Raw genomic sequence first — 18836 nt, forward strand, 5'->3', positions numbered from 1 at the left:
CAACATTTTACCCAAATCCGCAGAACATGGGGGAGCTGATTCTGCATTCATTGGATGTACACAGACAACTAAGATTCTACTTAAACAGGACCAAATCTCTAAAAAAGTCTGAGCAACTACTGGTGGCATTTGCTGCAGGATCAGAGGGGAAGGCTATATCGAAGCAGACTATTTCTAAGTGGATAAGTCGCTGCATTCGTTTCTTCTGCCTGTGCCATGGTAAACCTGTGCTCAAGGGGATCAGGTCACATTCCACCAAGGCTGCCTCTACCTCAGCAGCTTTTCTCAGAGGAGTTGCAACCAAAGACATTCTAGAAGCTGCTACTTGGAGCTCTGTTCATACCTTCAAAAAGCATTATCATTTGCCTCTCTTCTCCAAATCCAGGGCAGGCTTTGACACTGCAGTTCTGCAGGGCCTTATAGCCACTCCTAATGCTATTTAGTTCCATCCTCCCATTCATAGCTATGGGATTCTACCCAAATGTAATGACTGCAACAGTGAAACATGAAGAACATAGTACAGTTGTGTACACTTACCATAAATATAGATGTTTGAGTGTATTCACTGTTGCAGTCCGGGTTACCTACCTGCCACCCCCCTTTTCTATAACTTCTCTTTTTTTCACTATATTCTAAAGCCTCTGTGTTGTATTTGCTTTTAGATGAAGGTAAAGTTTATGTTGCTAAAAGTGCATTTACATATATTTCTGTTTTTTGATATATATTTGCTCCCCATTTAGGGGGCACCTGACATCTGGGGCAAGAAAAACTGAATAAAATGGCGTCGGCTTCATGTTTTATACCCCTGACGTCATGGAAGAGGAGACAGCAACTGACGCAGGACCCAAGACTTTTGTTATTTAGGCTGACCGAGGGCAACCTGCCAGCAGATTACCCAAATGTAATGACTGCAACAGTGAATACACTCGAACATCTGCATTTATGGTAAGTGTACACAACTGTACTTTCTGGAAAGTGGGATGGATGCTGCTTTGATATCAGTCACAGGAGATAGTTGAATTTGTTATAACGGGCATAATACGCAAAACAAAATAGTAACTAGCCTAGAGAACTTGGAGTAAATGTTATCCAACTCCAACTGTTTCGGTCTGTGGAATGCAGTGTGGGAGCAGACAGCATAGTTGTAGACACTTTACTCTAACTGCTGCATTGATGGAGTTAGCACATTATTATTTTACAGCCAAGAATTTTGTCTTGAGGCTCTTGTTATGTGGAAAAGTGCAGCCATAAAATATGGCAATGCTGCTGTTTGGAATGCAGCATGTAACCAAATAGGATATGTAAAAGTAATTGTATGTTTAAAACAAGGGTGTGTGCAGAATATTTCTATAATCTTTCAGAGAGTTGTATGCATCTGTATGTAATTAACACTTCCTTCTTCTTGAGTACCTAGCAGTTGACGACAGAAGCACAGATGTTTTTTAGTTTTTGGTCAAAGTAGTGCAGTTTATTGGTGTGTGTTTGCTTAACAATGGGATTGGGAAGTTCTCTTTTTCCCCCACCTTTTGAACAGTTGTAGAATTAATGTATATAAAGAGACAGAGGCATGTGGGAGGTTGCTTCTACGCAGATACACTCTCTATTATGTATAGTTATTTGAATTACAATGGACTGGCTTTCACTGATTTATGAGGGCTGCAGCTGACAAAAGTTCCATTGATCACATGACATAAATGTATATTTGCATGACTGTATCACTTGCGTATATGGAGTGCATATGTATGTATATACTTAAATAGCCTTGGAGAGTACAAATAGCTTCTTAAGTAAACAAAAGTTAGACTGACTGTACATTTTTATAATGTAGCCTGAAGATCAGACGACTATGAAACACCATCATCCAGCCATATAATTCTGAAAACTTGTGGTGGGGATAGAAAGATTCTGCACCTATGGTGTCAAAAAGTGCTGCTTAATAGCATAGAGTTGGCACCCAGGATGATTTTTGTTCCTGCTGGGAGTTTATTAATGATGCAAATGAGTCACTACTGCACTTCACATTATAGGGAGGGGATTTAGACTTGTGAACTCATTTTGCATATTTGTGAATCAAGTCATGCACCCTCCTGTAGCCACCATCCCTCGAAAAAGCTGGCTGCCGAGAAGTATTGTACAGCTGCACCTTGAATACAAAGCAAACGTGTCCTTCAGTTCCCACCCCTACCAGGATTCAGAAGTGAAGGGATAAGTGACTTTGTTTTAAGGGTCTGAAGACACTGTATAACAGCAAGCACATCATAAAACTGATGTCCTTTAAGCAGCCATTTCTTCCAGGACAAAAGCTGGTAACAGTTGCAGAGTTACCTGGGGAGCTAGGGGGAGCTAAAGCTTTTCCATTAGCTCCTGCCTTTTAAGTATACCACTTTTGGCAGTACATTTTGTTTCCCCATTAACCATATACTTAAAGAAGAACTGTGGGATGACCAGAATATTGTCTGTTTTTTATTACATTTTTCATCTCTAATATTTGATCCATTGATTAAAAACATGATTAAACCATGTGATACTTGACATTTGACCTTGTTTTGCATTGGTCCCTATAGCAGCAGCGTTACTGTAAGGCATTGTTTACCATTATCCCTGTCGTTCCTTTAAGGCCTCTTTGGATAAGCCACTCAGTTGCTCATAATGCCCTTTCTTTCCTGTAGTCCAGTTGTACAGGGAACCCACCATCCTAATGTAATATGTAGTCCAAGCTGCGGTCCAGCCCTTCTACGTAAATGTCCCTCAGTTTAGGAACCATTTTTGTGACTGCAGTTCCTAAATGTATGCATTTCTGAGCAGAATATACCAATGCAGTTCACCTGGACAGAGATGTGGTTTCCATTGCCTAAGTGTAACTGTTTACTTTTAATATTATTTTAGTGGGCTGTAAAGCAATTATTTAGGGTGCAGTCTGATCATTGCTTAACAAATGCAATAGAGCTATGGGTGAATTTATTCCTTACATTTTGCAGTAGCAGTTTAATTTCTTTACTTTGCAATACAGGCAGAATTCCTTTACTTACTTTTTCATACTGCTGCCTGCCCGTAGAGAGACATTGGGTGTGTTAATTGGTGCAGTCAAAGGCCTGGTCATTTATTTTATTTATTTGCTTCCACCTGCTTTCCTATGAAGTACTGCATGAATTTTGTGGAAAGTGAGCAGTTTATGACTGTTTCGTGCTTCCAAACCGGAAGATGAATGCCATAAATGACTTAATATAAAGTAGGTGCACCTACTATTTTCTAAAAGTGAGAGTTGGTAATGTGTTGAGGAAATCCTGTTTTCACTACCCCCGACTTTGCAGAACATCCCTGAATTAATCTCGTTTTTGTCCTGTTTCTCACTCCAAAAATGAGTAAGGAAAATAACATAAGTGAATATTGGAGGGGCGTGATTCAATCAGTAATATGAAGTACATTAACTCCAAATCTCTGAACCAGCTTGTAAACACCCCCACAGGAGGTAAAAATGTACTTGACCTGGTCATCACCAATACGCGGGACAAATGCTCCAAAACCTGTGGTAAATTCCTCATTGGTCAGATCAGACCACAAACTCATCACCCTAGATATCCACATACCACCCCCATCCCCCGTCCCAATAGAAACCATGGTGAAAAACTTCTCCAAAGTGAACTTTTTGCTACTCAAGACAGAGGTGGCAAACTTCGTTACTCCCACGCAGAATGTCAATATGACTGACTTTGCTATATCCTACACAAAAGCACTCTACAAGCACCTACATAAGTGCATGGACCGTGATATCCCGAACAAGACCAAGACCCATTCCTCCAAAAAGAGGAAACCAGTCTGGTGGACCCCAGCCATAAACAAGGTCTATAATGGAAGGGAAGAAATTACTGCAAAAAAAATTAAAAACCCAGGAATGGAGGGGCTCCCTGACCAACCTCAGGAAAAAACTAAGAACCCTCATAAAACACTCTTAAGGCAAACTTTGAAAGAAAAATCACAACCGATACCAAAGACAATCACAAAGCATTTTTTAGCTATGTCAAAAACCTTAATAGCAACTCTCAGATCTGCTCCGAACTGCAGCATAATGGCTCAAAATTCGCAGAACCAACTGATATCGCCAATATATTGGCACATAAGTTCAGTGCAAACTTCAGCCCACCCTCTCAAAGGGCTCATACCCATACCAGAAGATTGTGCTGCATGTTAAATCACAGACACTCAGGTGAAAACAGCACTCTCCAAAGCAAGAAACACTGCACCCATGGGACCAGATAGCATCCCAGGCTGCGTGCTACATGAGCTCCAAAATGAATTAACCCCTCACCTTAATACCATGTTTAACCACAGCCTCACCTCAGGCTATGTGCTCATAGAGTGGAGCACGGCAACAGTCATACCACTCCACAAAGGAGGTGCAACCACTGACCCCGGGAATTGCCCCCCCAACAGCCTGATGAGTCTAGTCTGCAAGGCCATGGAGTGCATCATCATGGAACTCCTAAACAATGACATTGGGAACCTACAAACCCTGGACCCCACCCAGTTTGGGTTCATGAAGGGAAGGTCATGTCTTCTAAATCTGATTGACTTCTAATGGTCACTAAAGAAATAGATGAGGGGAAGGTGGTTCACACAGCATACCTTGATCTTGCAAAGGCCTTCAATACCATTCCCCACTCGGGAATTATAGACAAACTCACCAACCTAAATATAAACCCCTACGTAACAAGATGGGTTGCAAACTGGCTCACGGATCAAACCCATTCAGTGAGAATAGGAAATGCTAGATCAGACTCCAAACCTGTGAATAGTGGTGTACCACAGGGCTCAGTCTTGAGACCCCTCCTGTTTGGTATCTACTTCTCGGAGGTACAAGCAAACATGGAGGGACTATGGCTAACAAACTTTGCAGATGACTGCAAACTGGGAGCCATAATAGAGAATCCTAATGACATAGACATCCTTCAAAAGGGTCTTACGGATACAGATATGTGATGCCAAAAACATGGCCTCAAACAAAATGCCAAAAAGTGCATTGTTATCCCCTTTGGGGCAAACCAAGTACCTATGAACTACAACATAGGTGGCAGCCCACTTATCACAGAGAGTGTGATGAAACCTAGGGACTCAGGTAAACAGTAACCTCTCTTTCGACAACCACATTGCTAAAGTGGTTAGAAAATCCTTCTACATGGCCCACCTTATCACAAAGGGGTTTGCATCTAGGAATAAGGAAGTTATTGTCCCCCTTTACTTATCGCTAATTAGACCCATTATTGAATATAATGCCTCATTCTGGATGTATGTAACAAGACATCTGCAGCAGCTGGAGAGGCCTCAAAAGTACCTAACAGAGGATAAAGGGCCTTAAACAGATGCCATATGCCATGAGGCTAAAAAAACTCAGACTGTACTCGGTCGCGTACCGGCTACTCAGAGGTGATCTCTGCCTGACATAAAAGGCTATGTCAGACCCCGAATTGCTAGAAATGCTCCACCTAAGGAAAACTCAATCCACCAGAGCTACACGCTCAAGGGACATAAACCTAACATCATCAATAAACAGGACATGTTGGAGGGACAGATTCGTGTCCCAGAGACTCCCCTTGCTCTGGAACAAGGTCCCCATTTATGTGAGGCAGAGCTCCTCGTTGGCACTCCTCTTCAAGAGAAATCTTGATGAGTGGATGGGAAACAGGAAATTCACCCCGTGAATCACTTCTGTGGCCCTGCTCGACAGGGGTGCAGTTAACTAAACCACCTGGGAGGGAGCGCTATAGCACAAAATTTATGGCTAGGCTTAATTGTGCCCTAGGGCCTATAGCCTAGTACCTGTGTATGAACCTAAGTAGAGTACCGGCAGTTGCCAGTATTGAGTGAGGATCTCAATTCAGCATTCTCTTCATTCAGGCAGTCATGGTTTTGCTGTTGTTTAAATAAATGAATGGGAGTGATCCTGGAGTGGCACAGGAACAAAGTGAAAGAACATGATTTAGGTTCATAATTTAGTATTAAGCTAATTGCGTTTGTGGACCAGTTTAAGCCTAGCCAATTACCCATGTAAAAATCAAACCATGTACCTTGTGTCTGTAAGGTAAACACCTTAACAACAATTTAATACCATTACATACATAGCTATATAAATATGTATACATATAAATTAATTTATATATAGATTGGACACTCTAAATTGACCCTAGGTGTGAGTGTGCCTTCTGTGGAAGGTTGGGCGCCGGGCTGGCAGCTCGACACCGTAAAACTCCACTGCCAATCATGAGCGGACAGATGATCCGCTGTGGCGACCCCTAACCGGGAAAAGCCGAAAGAAGAAGGATATATATATATATATATATATATATATATATATATATATATATATATATATGTACTAGGCTAACAGTCACAAGGGTGTTTTTAAGCCTAGCCATTCATCCCAAATTTCTGTCAAGTTGTGGTACCCTTGATGGGTGTAAGCAGGGGCCTGGGAGATGAACCATTTACAGGCTGCCTGTATCCATTAGAGGCATAGGTGCCAAGCCAGGGATGGATTTCCTCTTCCCCATCATTACACTTCATTTAGGTTAAGGAGGAACTCTGCTTCACAAGGATGAGGAGCCTGTCTGTTCAAGAGAAGGTGTAGTGTCTAGAATACGTACCTGTCTCTTCAGCAGTTCGTATTTATATCACAGGCAAGGTTTAAGCCTTTAGAACAGGTAATTCTGATGCCATTTGTTTTGCAGGAGGCCCTTCAGGGTTGAGTCTGATAATGTCTTGTTTTCCAGGCATAGATCTTCCCTCAACAGCCTGTAGGAGAGAGTACAGGGTTACTGCCTTGAGGCAGTTGCATAGGACATGTTACCTACATCCTCTATAGATTTAGTGAGGAATCTGTGGACATTCCAGTTGCTGGATGTGCCTGGTTAGGTGCATACCAGAAGGGGCATTGTACTTAATGATAGGTCTGATGAATGCTGAGTACAGTGGAACAATGACCTCCTTGGACCTGGATGCCATACTTTTGTTTATAAGTTGCACACCTTAGAATGATTTCCTCACTGCTGTTGACAAGTGATGGTCAAAGCTAGATTACTGTCTATGTCCCCAGGTTCCTAACTTCTGGATCAACTCTTAGGGCTGTGTTAATATGATAGTTGTGACAAAAGGGAAGTACTGCCAGCCCAGCTAGCTGGATTGTTGTAAATATGTCATTTGTGAATATTAATATGATTTATATAGAAATGTAACAGAAGGGGATACTGCCAGCCTAGCTATCTGGAATTTTATAAGTAATTCTGTCATTTGTGAATATTGATATGATTTATACAGAAGGTTGTGTAAAGTACTGAGTTAAAATGTAATCACAGCATGCCCTATTGGAGTAGAATAGGAATGTACCCGCACAATTGTGACTGTTTAGATGTATAGGTTTAATGGAAACCGAAGCACAGGAGGTTAACTTGAAAAAAAAGCAGAGGAATGGTTGAAATTAAATTGTTTCATAACCACATAATAAAAGAGATGTTATCTCTGAGATTTAGTGCAGTAGCAGACACAATGTCTGGAGCTAGACATTTTTTGTATTGTCTTGAAAGAGAAGTAATTACTAGGTTTGAGATGTAGAAGTGTTTTATTGTTTTATGACTTCCAGGATTTGCAAACATCTGAGAGATGTGCATTGTTCACAGGGAGATGTTAAAATTCTGTTAGTTTCTGGCAAAGGGAGTTTAGCTTGGGAACTGAAGTCAGGTGACAAAAAGTAATGTCGTCCAAACTAACCCAACAGTAATGTTTGATATTAAAGAACTCTCTGAGGGAGACTATGCATCTTGTCTTTGACCCAACAAGAACATCCACTCATCACCACCTTTTGTAGTTGCCTTGCTGTAAGTAAGTTTTTAGGGCATAGTAATTCTTTTAGATTCATACTGGAATATAATAAAGTGTAGCTTAGATGTTTTCTTTATTTATTTGGGACTGTCCTGCAATGTTGTTTTAAATATTTCCTGTGATTTTGAACTCTGATGTAACTGATTACTTACTGAGTATTGTCTTGTTCTTTTATTATTTATTATTAAATATATTTAAACATTTTAATTGTGGCTGGTCTGTTTAGAGATGTTTAAGCTCCTAGAGTACTTGTGTATCTATTTGGCGACACTGTACAGGCCACTCCTAAATAGCTTGCTCTTGGTCAAACTACCATTTGGGTTAATAGTAACATTACACAGTAGGATTGGACACCCTTTGTTAAGGGCCTTAAAGTAGCAGATAAGTAGTAGTTGGTGGCAGTGGAAACTACCTTATAGTCTGGGCAGAAGGGGGCATAGCTTGTAAAATTGTGCCAGCCTTTCCCAGGAGTGTGTGTGTGTGTGTGTGTGTGTGTGTGTGTGTGTGTGTGTGTGTGTGTGTGTGTGTGTGTGTGTGTGTGTGTGTGTAAATCGAATCTCAAAGAGTTTGTGTGTCAGCTACTTGGGCAGGAACATGAAGAACTGGTTGGTCCAGAGAGGGTACTGGAGATCTTGGTTTGGCCACTCAGCTAAGACCTCAACCCTATAACTGTGTCAGTGGGGAGTCTTGTTGGGGATCTGGAGAAAGAGGGAGAAACCAGCCCTAGACTGACCTCTGTGCACTCTTAAGGTAAATTGTACTTTACTCTGTGTGTAATCATCCTCCCAGTGTGTACATTCCCCACTGTTGCCAGTGCTGAGGATTGAGGCTGCTTGATTACTGGGCAAGTGCTGAGCCGTCAGAGTAGTTACCAAGGGTGGATGACTTCCTGAAGGATACTTTTGTGCATTTCTTGGCATTTAGTTTTAGTTCATGGCTCCAACATCAGTTATTCATCTGTGTCAGCCCTTCCTGGAGCAATTTTGTGTTGGTAGAGGACTCTATGAATGCTCTTAATTTGCAGTCTCGAAATTTAGTTAGGTAGAGGCCCTTGTCATTAGCCTAGATTTCAGAGAAGTAAATGCCAAAAAGGAGAGGTCCAAGGACGATTCCCTGAGGGACTCAGCTTGTGACTGGCCTCATTGTAGAGGGGGAATTCCCATGTCTAACTTCCTGGGTCCTGTCTGTGAGCTAGCTGGCCATCCATTGGGTGAAATTAAGGTTTCTACCTAACCTCTTGAGTTTAACAATGCCTGAGTGGGGTATTTTGTCAGATGCCTTGGCCAGGTCGAGGTAGGCAATGTGAACAATTTTTCCCTCTTCCATTGCTATGGTGACCTTCTCAAATAAGTCCACCAGGTTGAGTAGGCATGACCTGCCCTTGACAAAACCAAATTGGGTTATGTCCAGTGTCTGGAGGTTTCCTGTGCCATTATTGATCATTTTCATGATAATTCTTTCCATAGCTTTGCATATGAGACTAGTAAGACTTGTGGGTCTGTAGATGGCTCGCCTTTTTTGCAGAGTGATAACTATTGCTGTTCTCCATTCTTGAGGCATGAAGCCTATTTGGAGGATACATTTAAATAACAATTCTAGTGGACCTGATAGGTCATATTTCATGTTGTTTAGAAGGCATCCTGGGTTATTGTCTGGGCCCATTGATGCAGTGTTCTTGGCATTAGAGAAACAATTGCGGACCTGTTCCCTGCTGATAGCAGGAGGATTTATATTTGATGGTATTTCTTGAGGGGAGGTTGAGGGGGAGAGAGGGGTAATGTTAGAGTTGCATTTGTATATCAGTAGGTTTGCTGTATCTTCTGACTCATTATGTGACTCCATTAACAATGAGCTCTGCACACAGTTACGTATTGCCTTTGAGGTTGCAGATATAGCTAAAAAATGCCTTGTGGTTGTCCTTGCGCTGGGAGGCCAAAATTACCTTGAATTTGGCTTTAGTAGACTTTATTTGTCCTCTGAGTTGTTTGATTAGTCTGCGAGTGCTTTTCTCCTGCTGAGTGCTACACCTGCTAATTTTAGCCATGATTTATTTTATTTCTGTTATACAGCCTTTTGTTACAATTCCAACAAGGTGGTACAGTTTTTGAGTTTGTTCTGTACTTCTTCCTAGTGGGTTCAGCTGCTTCTATGCAGCTGTTAACATGAATAGGTTTTTGTTGAACAGTTCAGTCTAGGATGCAGTGTTCTCAGGGTTTATGGGGGCTTGAAGTCTTGCCAGGTTATCACTTAATAGTAGGTAACCAGCCTTAGAGTAGTTCTAAACATTTCTGGGTTAGCTGAGGTTCCAGGTTTTATTTTTACTTCAAATGAGACCATTTTGTGGTCTGACCTTACCAGAGAAGACATTGCACTAGGGGTGTGTAGCACTCATATTTGTGAGAACCAGATTCAGTGTTTTTGCACCCCTGGTCAGCATATTGACAATCTGGTACAAGGGGTTTGTGTTTAAAAATCCATGAATCTCTGTGCCTGCACATTTGATGTCATATATGATTCCCAGTTAATAGTGGGGTAATTAACTCATCACTCCAATGGAGCTCAGGAAGTTTACATTGTAACTTCCAATGGGTGGAGCCTAAGCCTTTTGACAGAATCAAATGTTCATATTTCTGGAACCGTAGGGGTTAAAAGTATAAATGGCAAACTCTTCAGCGCAAAATATTTTTATAGTGGTAGTATTGTTTAGGTTCTAGGTCTTGAACTAAATTTTATAAGTTACAGTAAACAAAGTAAAACGTTTGCAATATTTTGTAAACAACTTACAATACCTCAGCAGCCACTCAAGGTACACATATACTCCCAGCAGCATTTTATTCATCTAGACGAGTGCTTTCATATGAGGCTAAGGAGTTCTATTTGTGTTACTTGGTTGTTGAGGTAGTTAGAAAAATGTGACAATTGTATGTAAATAAATTAATATAAAACAGCAGATCTGAAGTAGTTACTTCATTTGCTCTGTAACCTGTGGGTATCGGATCCGAGCCGGCAGCTTTCCAAGCTACAAGATCAGAGCTCCTAGCTCCTCCCTCCTACCCACAATCCCCTGCTATGTGCTACATTACACCAGATCGGTTTTTGCCATGGCTAAAGCAGCTACTTTTGAAGAGCTCCTTGGCTTTTTGGTGAGATTGAACCTTTTTCTTCTTTTTGTAAAAAAAAAAAAAAAAAAAAATATTTTTCTTGTGTGAGAGTGTTTAGTTTTATCTGGGTTAGTTAGCGAAAGTGTAGTTAGTTAGTACCTTTGTTCCCCCTTTCTAACTAGTTTTTTCTGTTAGTTCCCACCTTTCACCCTCCCCCCTCTTAGTGTTTGGGTGTGTTATTTGGTGTGAGTGGTGTTATGGCTGAAGGGCCTAAGGCGGTGTTCTCAAAATGTACTGTGTGTGGCCATAAGCTTTCGCCGGCGGATGGCCACACTCAGTGCGTTTTATGCTTGGGGGTGACCCATTTGTCATCGGCCTGCACAATCTGCGCGGCCTTTAATCCCCGAGCTATTAGGGACAGGAAGAAAAAGCTGATCCTGGCGGGCTTGTTGCCTCAGGAATCAGCTTCTTCTTCCTCCCCCTCTCAGGCACAGGCTGTCTCCACAGCCCTTGTGCCTTCTGGGCCCCCTACTCAACCTGGGACTCAACCTCCCTCTTTGGGTTTGAGTTCGGGGGATTCAGGTACCTCCACTACGGTGGAGAAAACACACAAAGACAAGGGACATAAGTCCCACAAAATGCGGTCTGAGACTCAACCCTCAGCCCCGCCGTCTAAGCTGACTAGGTCTCCCTCGAGGGGCTACGGATCCTCCCCCTCACGGCTCCGTTCACCTCGTTTTTCTCCGGAGCTGGAGGAGGAGGATCGGTCTCCCTCGAGGTCGTCGAGGCGACCCTCCCGGCCCGCCTCGACGACTTCTTCAAGATCAACAAGAAGCCTCACTGAAGCAGATATGGATCGGATGATGCGCCGATTCATCCAGACCCAAATGCAGATGGGGGTGCTCTTGCCTCCCACATTGCACATTTGATGTCATATATGATTCCCAGTTAATAGTGGGGTAATTAGCTCATCACTCCAATGGAGCTCAGGAAGTTTACATTGTAACTTCCAATGGGTGGAGCCTAAGCCTTTTGACAGACTCAAATGTTCATATTTCTGGAACCGTAGGGGTTAAAAGTATAAATGGCAAACTCTTCAGCGCAAAATATTTTTATAGTGGTAGTATTGTTTAGGTTCTAGGTCTTGAACTAAATTTTATAAGTTACAGTAAACAAAGTAAAACGTTTGCAATATTTTGTAAACAACTTACAATACCTCAGCAGCCACTCAAGGTACACATATACTCCCAGCAGCATTTTATTCATCTAGACGAGTGCTTTCATATGAGGCTAAGGAGTTCTATTTGTGTTACTTGGTTGTTGAGGTAGTTAGAAAAATGTGATAATTGTATGTAAATAAATTAATATAAAACAGCAGATCTGAAGTAGTTACTTCATTTGCTCTGTAACCTGTGGGTATCGGATCCGAGCCGGCAGCTTTCCAAGCTACAAGATCAGAGCTCCTAGCTCCTCCCTCCTACCCATAATCCCCTGCTATGTGCTACATTACCCCAGATCGGTTTTTGCCATGGCTAAAGCAGCTACTTTTGAAGAGCTCCTTGGTTTTTTGGTGAGATTGAACCTTTTTCTTCTTTTTGTAAAAAAAAAAAAATATATATATTTTTCTTGTGTGAGAGTGTTTAGTTTTATCTGGGTTAGTTAGCGAAAGTGTAGTTAGTACCTTTGTTCCCCCTTTCTAACTAGTTTTTTCTGTTAGTTCCCACCTTTCACCCTCCCCCCTCTTAGTGTTTGGGTGTGTTATTTGGTGTGAGTGGTGTTATGGCTGAAGGGCCTAAGGTGGTGTTCTCAAAATGTACTGTGTGTGGCCATAAGCTTTCGCCGGCGGATGGCCACACTCAGTGCGTTTTATGCTTGGGGGTGGCCCATTTGTCATCGGCCTGCACAATCTGTGCGGCCTTTAATCCCCGAGCTATTAGGGACAGGAAGAACAAGCTGATCCTGGCGGGCTTGTTGCCTCAGGAATCAGCTTCTTCTTCCTCCCCCTCTCAGGCACAGGCTGTCTCCACAGCCCTTGTGCCTTCTGGGCCCCCTACTCAACCTGGGACTCAACCTCCCTCTTTGGGTTTGAGTTCGGGGGATTCAGGTACCTCCACTACGGTGGAGAAAACACACAAAGACAAGGGACATAAGTCCCACAAAATGCAGTCTGAGACTCAACCCTCAGCCCCGCCGTCTAAGCTGACTAGGTCTCCCTCGAGGAGCTACAGATCCTCCCCCTCACGGCTCCGTTCACCTCGTTTTTCTCCGGAGCTGGAGGAGGAGGAGGATCGGTCTCCCTCGAGGTCGTCGAGGCGACCCTCCCGGCCCGCCTCGACTACTTCTTCAAGATCAACAAGAAGCCTCACTGAAGCAGATATGGATCGGATGATGCGCCGATTCATCCAGACCCAAATGCAGATGGGGGTGCTCTTGCCTCCCACATTGCACATTTGATGTCATATATGATTCCCAGTTAATAGTGGGGTAATTAGCTCATCACTCCAATGGAGCTCAGGAAGTTTACATTGTAACTTCCAATGGGTGGAGCCTAAGCCTTTTGACAGACTCAAATGTTCATATTTCTGGAACTGTAGGGGGTTAAAAGTATAAATGGCAAACTCTTCAGCACAAAATATTTTTATAGTGGTAGTATTGTTTAGGTTCTAGGTCTTGAACTACATTTTATAAGTTACAGTAAACAAAGTAAAACGTTTGCAATATTTTGTAAACAACTTACAATACCTCAGCAGCCACTCAAGTTACACATATACTCCCAGCAGCATTTTATTCATCTAGACGAGTGCTTTCATATGAGGCTAAGGAGTTCTATTTGTGTTACTTGGTTGTTGAGGTAGTTAGAAAAATGTGACAATTGTATGTAAATAAATTAATATAAAACAGCAGTTAATATCTATTTACCAGCACCAGACAGAGGTCAAATATTAATGCAGTTATTTATTTTATTTATTTATTTATTTATTTTGTTAGAGTTATAGGTAGGGAGAGTGCAGTTACATTTCCATTTGGAGGAGAGGTAGGTGTAAAGCTGAGTTTGAAGTTGTTTGTGTTTGACATTGTCCTTAGTGTGGAAGGGAGAGAGTTCTATTTCTTACCCAAGGAGAAGGAGGGAAGTTGTCCAGCAGGACGTTTAGGTTTGTGGGCAGTAATTAAGTTTTGGTGTCCAGATCTGAGAGTTCTATTTGGGGTGTATGGGGGAAGGATGTTAGTTAGAGCGGGGTATTTGGTTGGATTAAATATTAGTCCATGTGCTGTTGTGAGCTGGAGGAAGTCCAGGTAATTTGTGAATTCTAACCAGTTGAGGGATTGGAGGGTAACACAGTGATGAGTGGAATGTTTGACTTTGGTGGCAAATTTAGAAATTTTGTTATAACAGCTTTCATGTTTGGAAGAGGATAGGTTAGTTAGTAGCGGGGTGCCGTACAGAAGGGAGGGTAGGAGGTAAGAGGAGGCCAGAGATGCCTGGTAGAAGTAGAGAAGAAGTGGTTCCTATATAGCATACCTAGTTTTTGGTGGGTATTCTTTATATTTTGATCAATATGGCTGTCGAACTTGAGGTGTAAGTCTGTAGTTACACCGAGTAGTTTGGCAAAGGGAACAACTTTGATCGGAGAGTTGCTTTGGCTAAGGACTTGAAAGGAATTTTTATCAAAAGAGAAAGATTTTGAGTGTCTGAATAGTAATATTTTAGATTTGTTAGCATTGAGAGAAAGGTGATTTTGGAGCATCCAGATCTCAGTAGTTGAGAAGGCAGTCTTAGTTTTAGATAGGAGTTCATGGAGGTTAGAGGCAGAGCAGACAAGTGTAGAGTCATCTGCATATTGGATGACTTTGGCATTAGGAATAGCAGAGTGAAAGTTATTGATAAAGATATTAAACAGCATTGGTCCGAGGATGGACCCCTGTGGTACTCTGGTAGGGGTGGGTAAGAAAGGTGAGGTGCCTTTTTTCCATTTCACAGCCTGAGATCTTTCTGATAGATAGCTTGAGAACCAGGAAAGAGTGTTTTGGGAGAGATTTTGGTTTGAGAGGTGACTTAGAAGGTGCTTATGGGAAACGGTGTCAAATGCTTTAGAGAGTTCTAGGAGCACTGTGGATACTAAGTTCCCAGAATATCGGGCTTGATTGACAGTTTCTAAGAATGAAAGTAGAGCGGTTATGGTGCTATGTCCTGGTCGGAAGCTTTGTTGGGTAGGGGTAAGAAGTTAGTTTTTAGTCAGAAAAGGCATAAGTTGGAGGTGGATGCATTTTCCTAGGATTTTGGAGATTGGAGAGAGAAGAGCTATAGGGCAGAAGTTTGAAATGTAAGTGTTTTTACCTCCCTTGTAGTGAGGAAGAATGAAGGCAGAAAACCAGAGTTTAGGGGCATAGGATTCCTTTATGGATCTGTTAATTAGGATACTAATTGGGAGAGCTATACCATCGGCAGCAGACTTGAGAAAGGAAGAGGGGATGTTGTCAGGTGCAGCAGGGTTTAAGTTTGGATAGAAGTCTTTTTATGTAGTTAGTGGAGACAGGTTTAAGCTCAAACATAGGGGGGAAATTATTTGGGGACTTAGATGAGGTGGAATGTAGGAGAGGTGGGTCGTTGTTTGGAAAAGTTTTTGTTAGGTCGGATATTGACTCTATAAAGAAAGAGTTGAATAGTGAGACTAATTTGAGGTCAGATTTACTTGGGTCCGGACAGGGGTTATTTTTGGAGCCTGGGTTGAGGAGTGAGTTTATGGAGTTCCAAAAAAGCCTAGGGTTTGGGGATGGTTGGACTGGAGCTTAGTGTAGTAGGATTTTTTTGTCTTTGAAGATTTGTTTTTTTGCAAAGTTACAAAGCTGTGTATATTGGAGAAGGCTTTCGGGAAGTTTATTCTTTTGGTAAAGCTTCCAGGATTTGTTTCTTTGATGCATAATTTGCTTTGTTTCTTTGGTTAGCCAAGGGGCAGTTATAGTTTTTGTTCTTTTTTTCCTTGATGGAGCTAGGGAATTTAGAGTGGGTAGGAAAGTAGAATTAAAGTGGTCTATGGCTTTATCAAGTGGAAGAGTTTTTAGAATGTTCCAGTTCATTTGTTTGAGATAGTTAGAGAAGGTTTTTGGGGTCAAATTTACTAAGGTTGTGGGTCTGAATATATTGATGTTGGTGTGGATGGGACGTAGTTGCATGGTAAATAAAAGCTGGGAGGTGATCACTAATAGAGTCAGGGATGGTGCCAGAGTTGGTAATTTTATTTGGATGGGTGACTAAGATCCAGTCAAGAGTGGGTCCTGCGGGATTTGTTTTATTGGGTCTGGTGATGGAGTGGGTTACTTGAGTAAAGTTAAAGAGGCTAATGGACATGGATGGTATGGGACTGTTGATTTTATTCCAGTCGATGTTTACATCGCCTAGTATGCAAGTTTCAAGGTTAATTTTAGCTGAGGCCCATTGGAATATGTCTTGAAGGGTTGAGATGTTATTTCTGGGTGGGATATAAAGGGCGATGATACACGGGCTTTTGTGATTATTCATTTGAGTTTGCCATTATGAAAGCTTTAATATGAAACCTTTTAAAACCTTGTACATAGCATGGTTTTGGAATTATTGATGAAAATGTTAGCAAGCAATATTTGATGGCTAGTAGGAGTTAACTGAAGATGCACCTGGAGGCGTCAGTCATCCATGAATATGATATTGGGTTGGATAGTGAGCGTCTTCAGTAAGTTGGTTTCCTGGATCCTACAGGGGGACCTATAGCTAGCAAGGACGTGGTATGGGATTTTGCCAGTGGAGATTTGAAAGTGGAGAAGCTCAAGTGCATTGTCTTGTTTGACCACCCATGAGGTATATTTATTTTTGGTGTAAACTGAGACACCTCCACCTTAAGTCCCTGTCTGTTTAGTAGTTTGTCTAAGTGTGTGGAAGGCATTATAGGCTTGCACTGCCAGTGTGCTGTCCATGGTTTTAAACAATGCTTCATTGACTCCACAGACATGAGCATCCTCTAGTATGAGGAGAGCTTGTAGGGAGTGGAGCTTCTTGTTTAAACTCCTATTATTGAACAGTAACACTTGTAGATTTTCTTGGTTTTGATTTGCTATGTCAGAAGAACTTTCACTTTGGCATTGCCTAAAAAAGGCAATGTTTGTTTTGGCTAATATTCGAAAGCCTAGAGGGGAGAGGTGCAGTCCATCTCTGGCAAAGTAGCATGGTCTGTTAATCATCTTCTTCCCTGCTGAAAAATACTGCACCCCTTAGAATGACACCAGAAGCTAGGCCAATTGTTAAAGTCAGTCTTCTGTTACTGTTGTAGCATCATCCTTGGAGATGGCAAAATGCTGCGCAGTGCTAGGCTCATACCAGCCTGGAACACACATTGAGAGCCCCATGATGTTTTTCTTCATATAGTCTAGGGAGCTACCCACATGGACTATGAGTTATACTGGTACTTGTGGTCCAGTGACCTGAGTGGAAGATCCTGGCTCATGATAAGCAACTTAATAGGACTTTCTCCTTACTCAGCCTGGTGAGAGGCGCATCAATGTGTCTCAAAATGGAGTCTCCATTGACCAGAATGTTGGATTGTGTGGTGGCTTGCCTTTTGTGCGTAAAAATAGAGGCTCCATAAGATGTGGCTGTATGTGTTGATGTGGGTGTTTTGAAAGAGTGCATTCAGGGCTGCTGAGGGTATTAGCCATGTGTACTTAATCTAGGAAGTTTTTTGGATTTTGGAAGGTTACATTTAAGTGCCTCAGCATATGTGGGTCTTTGTGTTTGCTTTGACCTGTCTGTGGTGGGTGCACCATGTGTACTACTGATAACCAGTTTGATGTTAGATGTGTTTTTATATAGCAATAACCCATGCCTGGGTGTGGGTAATGCTGGATTTACCCACGGTTGGTGTGGTTTGGTCGCAGTGAAGCCCAAGTGGCCAAAGACAACCGTGGGTAAATCCAGCATTACCACCAGATGAGTTATTGCTATTATACAATGACATTATTTAAGAAAAAAAATAATTATTTTTCTTAAATGGCATTGTATAATGCCTCCTTGCTGCCCTTTTGCAGCTGTCTGGTATTATGAGGCAGTTCTGATGTACTGCGCATGCGTATGCTTACGCAGTACATCAGAGCTGTGGGCAAAAGCAACAGAGAAAGCAAGATCTCTGTTGCTTTTTACAAGCTGTCTCGCTAGTGAGACGCCTTTAAAAAAAGCAACGGAGATAGGAAGATCTCTGTTACTTTTTTAAAGCTGCCTCGCTATGTTAAACTCCTTTAACATAGCGAGACAAGTGTCTAAACAGCAACGGAGATCTTGCGTTCTCCTTTGCTGTAAAAAAAAAAAAAAAAAAAAGAGTTATACTAATGGAAAAAGTCAGAGTGACTGGACCTTTTTCCGTTACTATAACTCTGATTTACAGTGTGCACGACTGACCAATCAGCTTGCACGTTTTGGAATATTAATGGGGGTCTTTGTATAATGTGAAGGTTTTGCCTCCGTGACGCAGTGTAAATACATATCTCACATAACATATCAGTTTGTTTAAGAATTAGCTGGTTGTCAGTAAACATGAGGCAATTTCTATATTGCCTTAGGATGCCCATATCCACCAAGCTGGTAACACAGATAGTGGGGAAATTCATATCCATGGCAGCAGGCCTTTTTTATAGATTATATGGTTGCAGTGAGAATATAAAGGAATGTCGGGAGTATCTGGTTTGCAACTCTGGGGTCAGTGTTTGTTTGCAAACTAGTTGGCCCTGTGTGCAGCCAGGTATTGGTGAAATTTCAAGGGTGGCTTTACAGGAAAACTGTCAACTCAGTGTTTGTGTCTATACAGGGCACTTCCAAACACTTGAGGGGAAACTAATAAGTTGATC

This window comes from Protopterus annectens, chromosome 2.part0 (genome assembly GCF_019279795.1).
Source record: "Protopterus annectens isolate FY-2018-M chromosome 2.part0, PAN1.0, whole genome shotgun sequence".
Classification (NCBI taxonomy): domain Eukaryota; kingdom Metazoa; phylum Chordata; order Ceratodontiformes; family Protopteridae; genus Protopterus; species Protopterus annectens.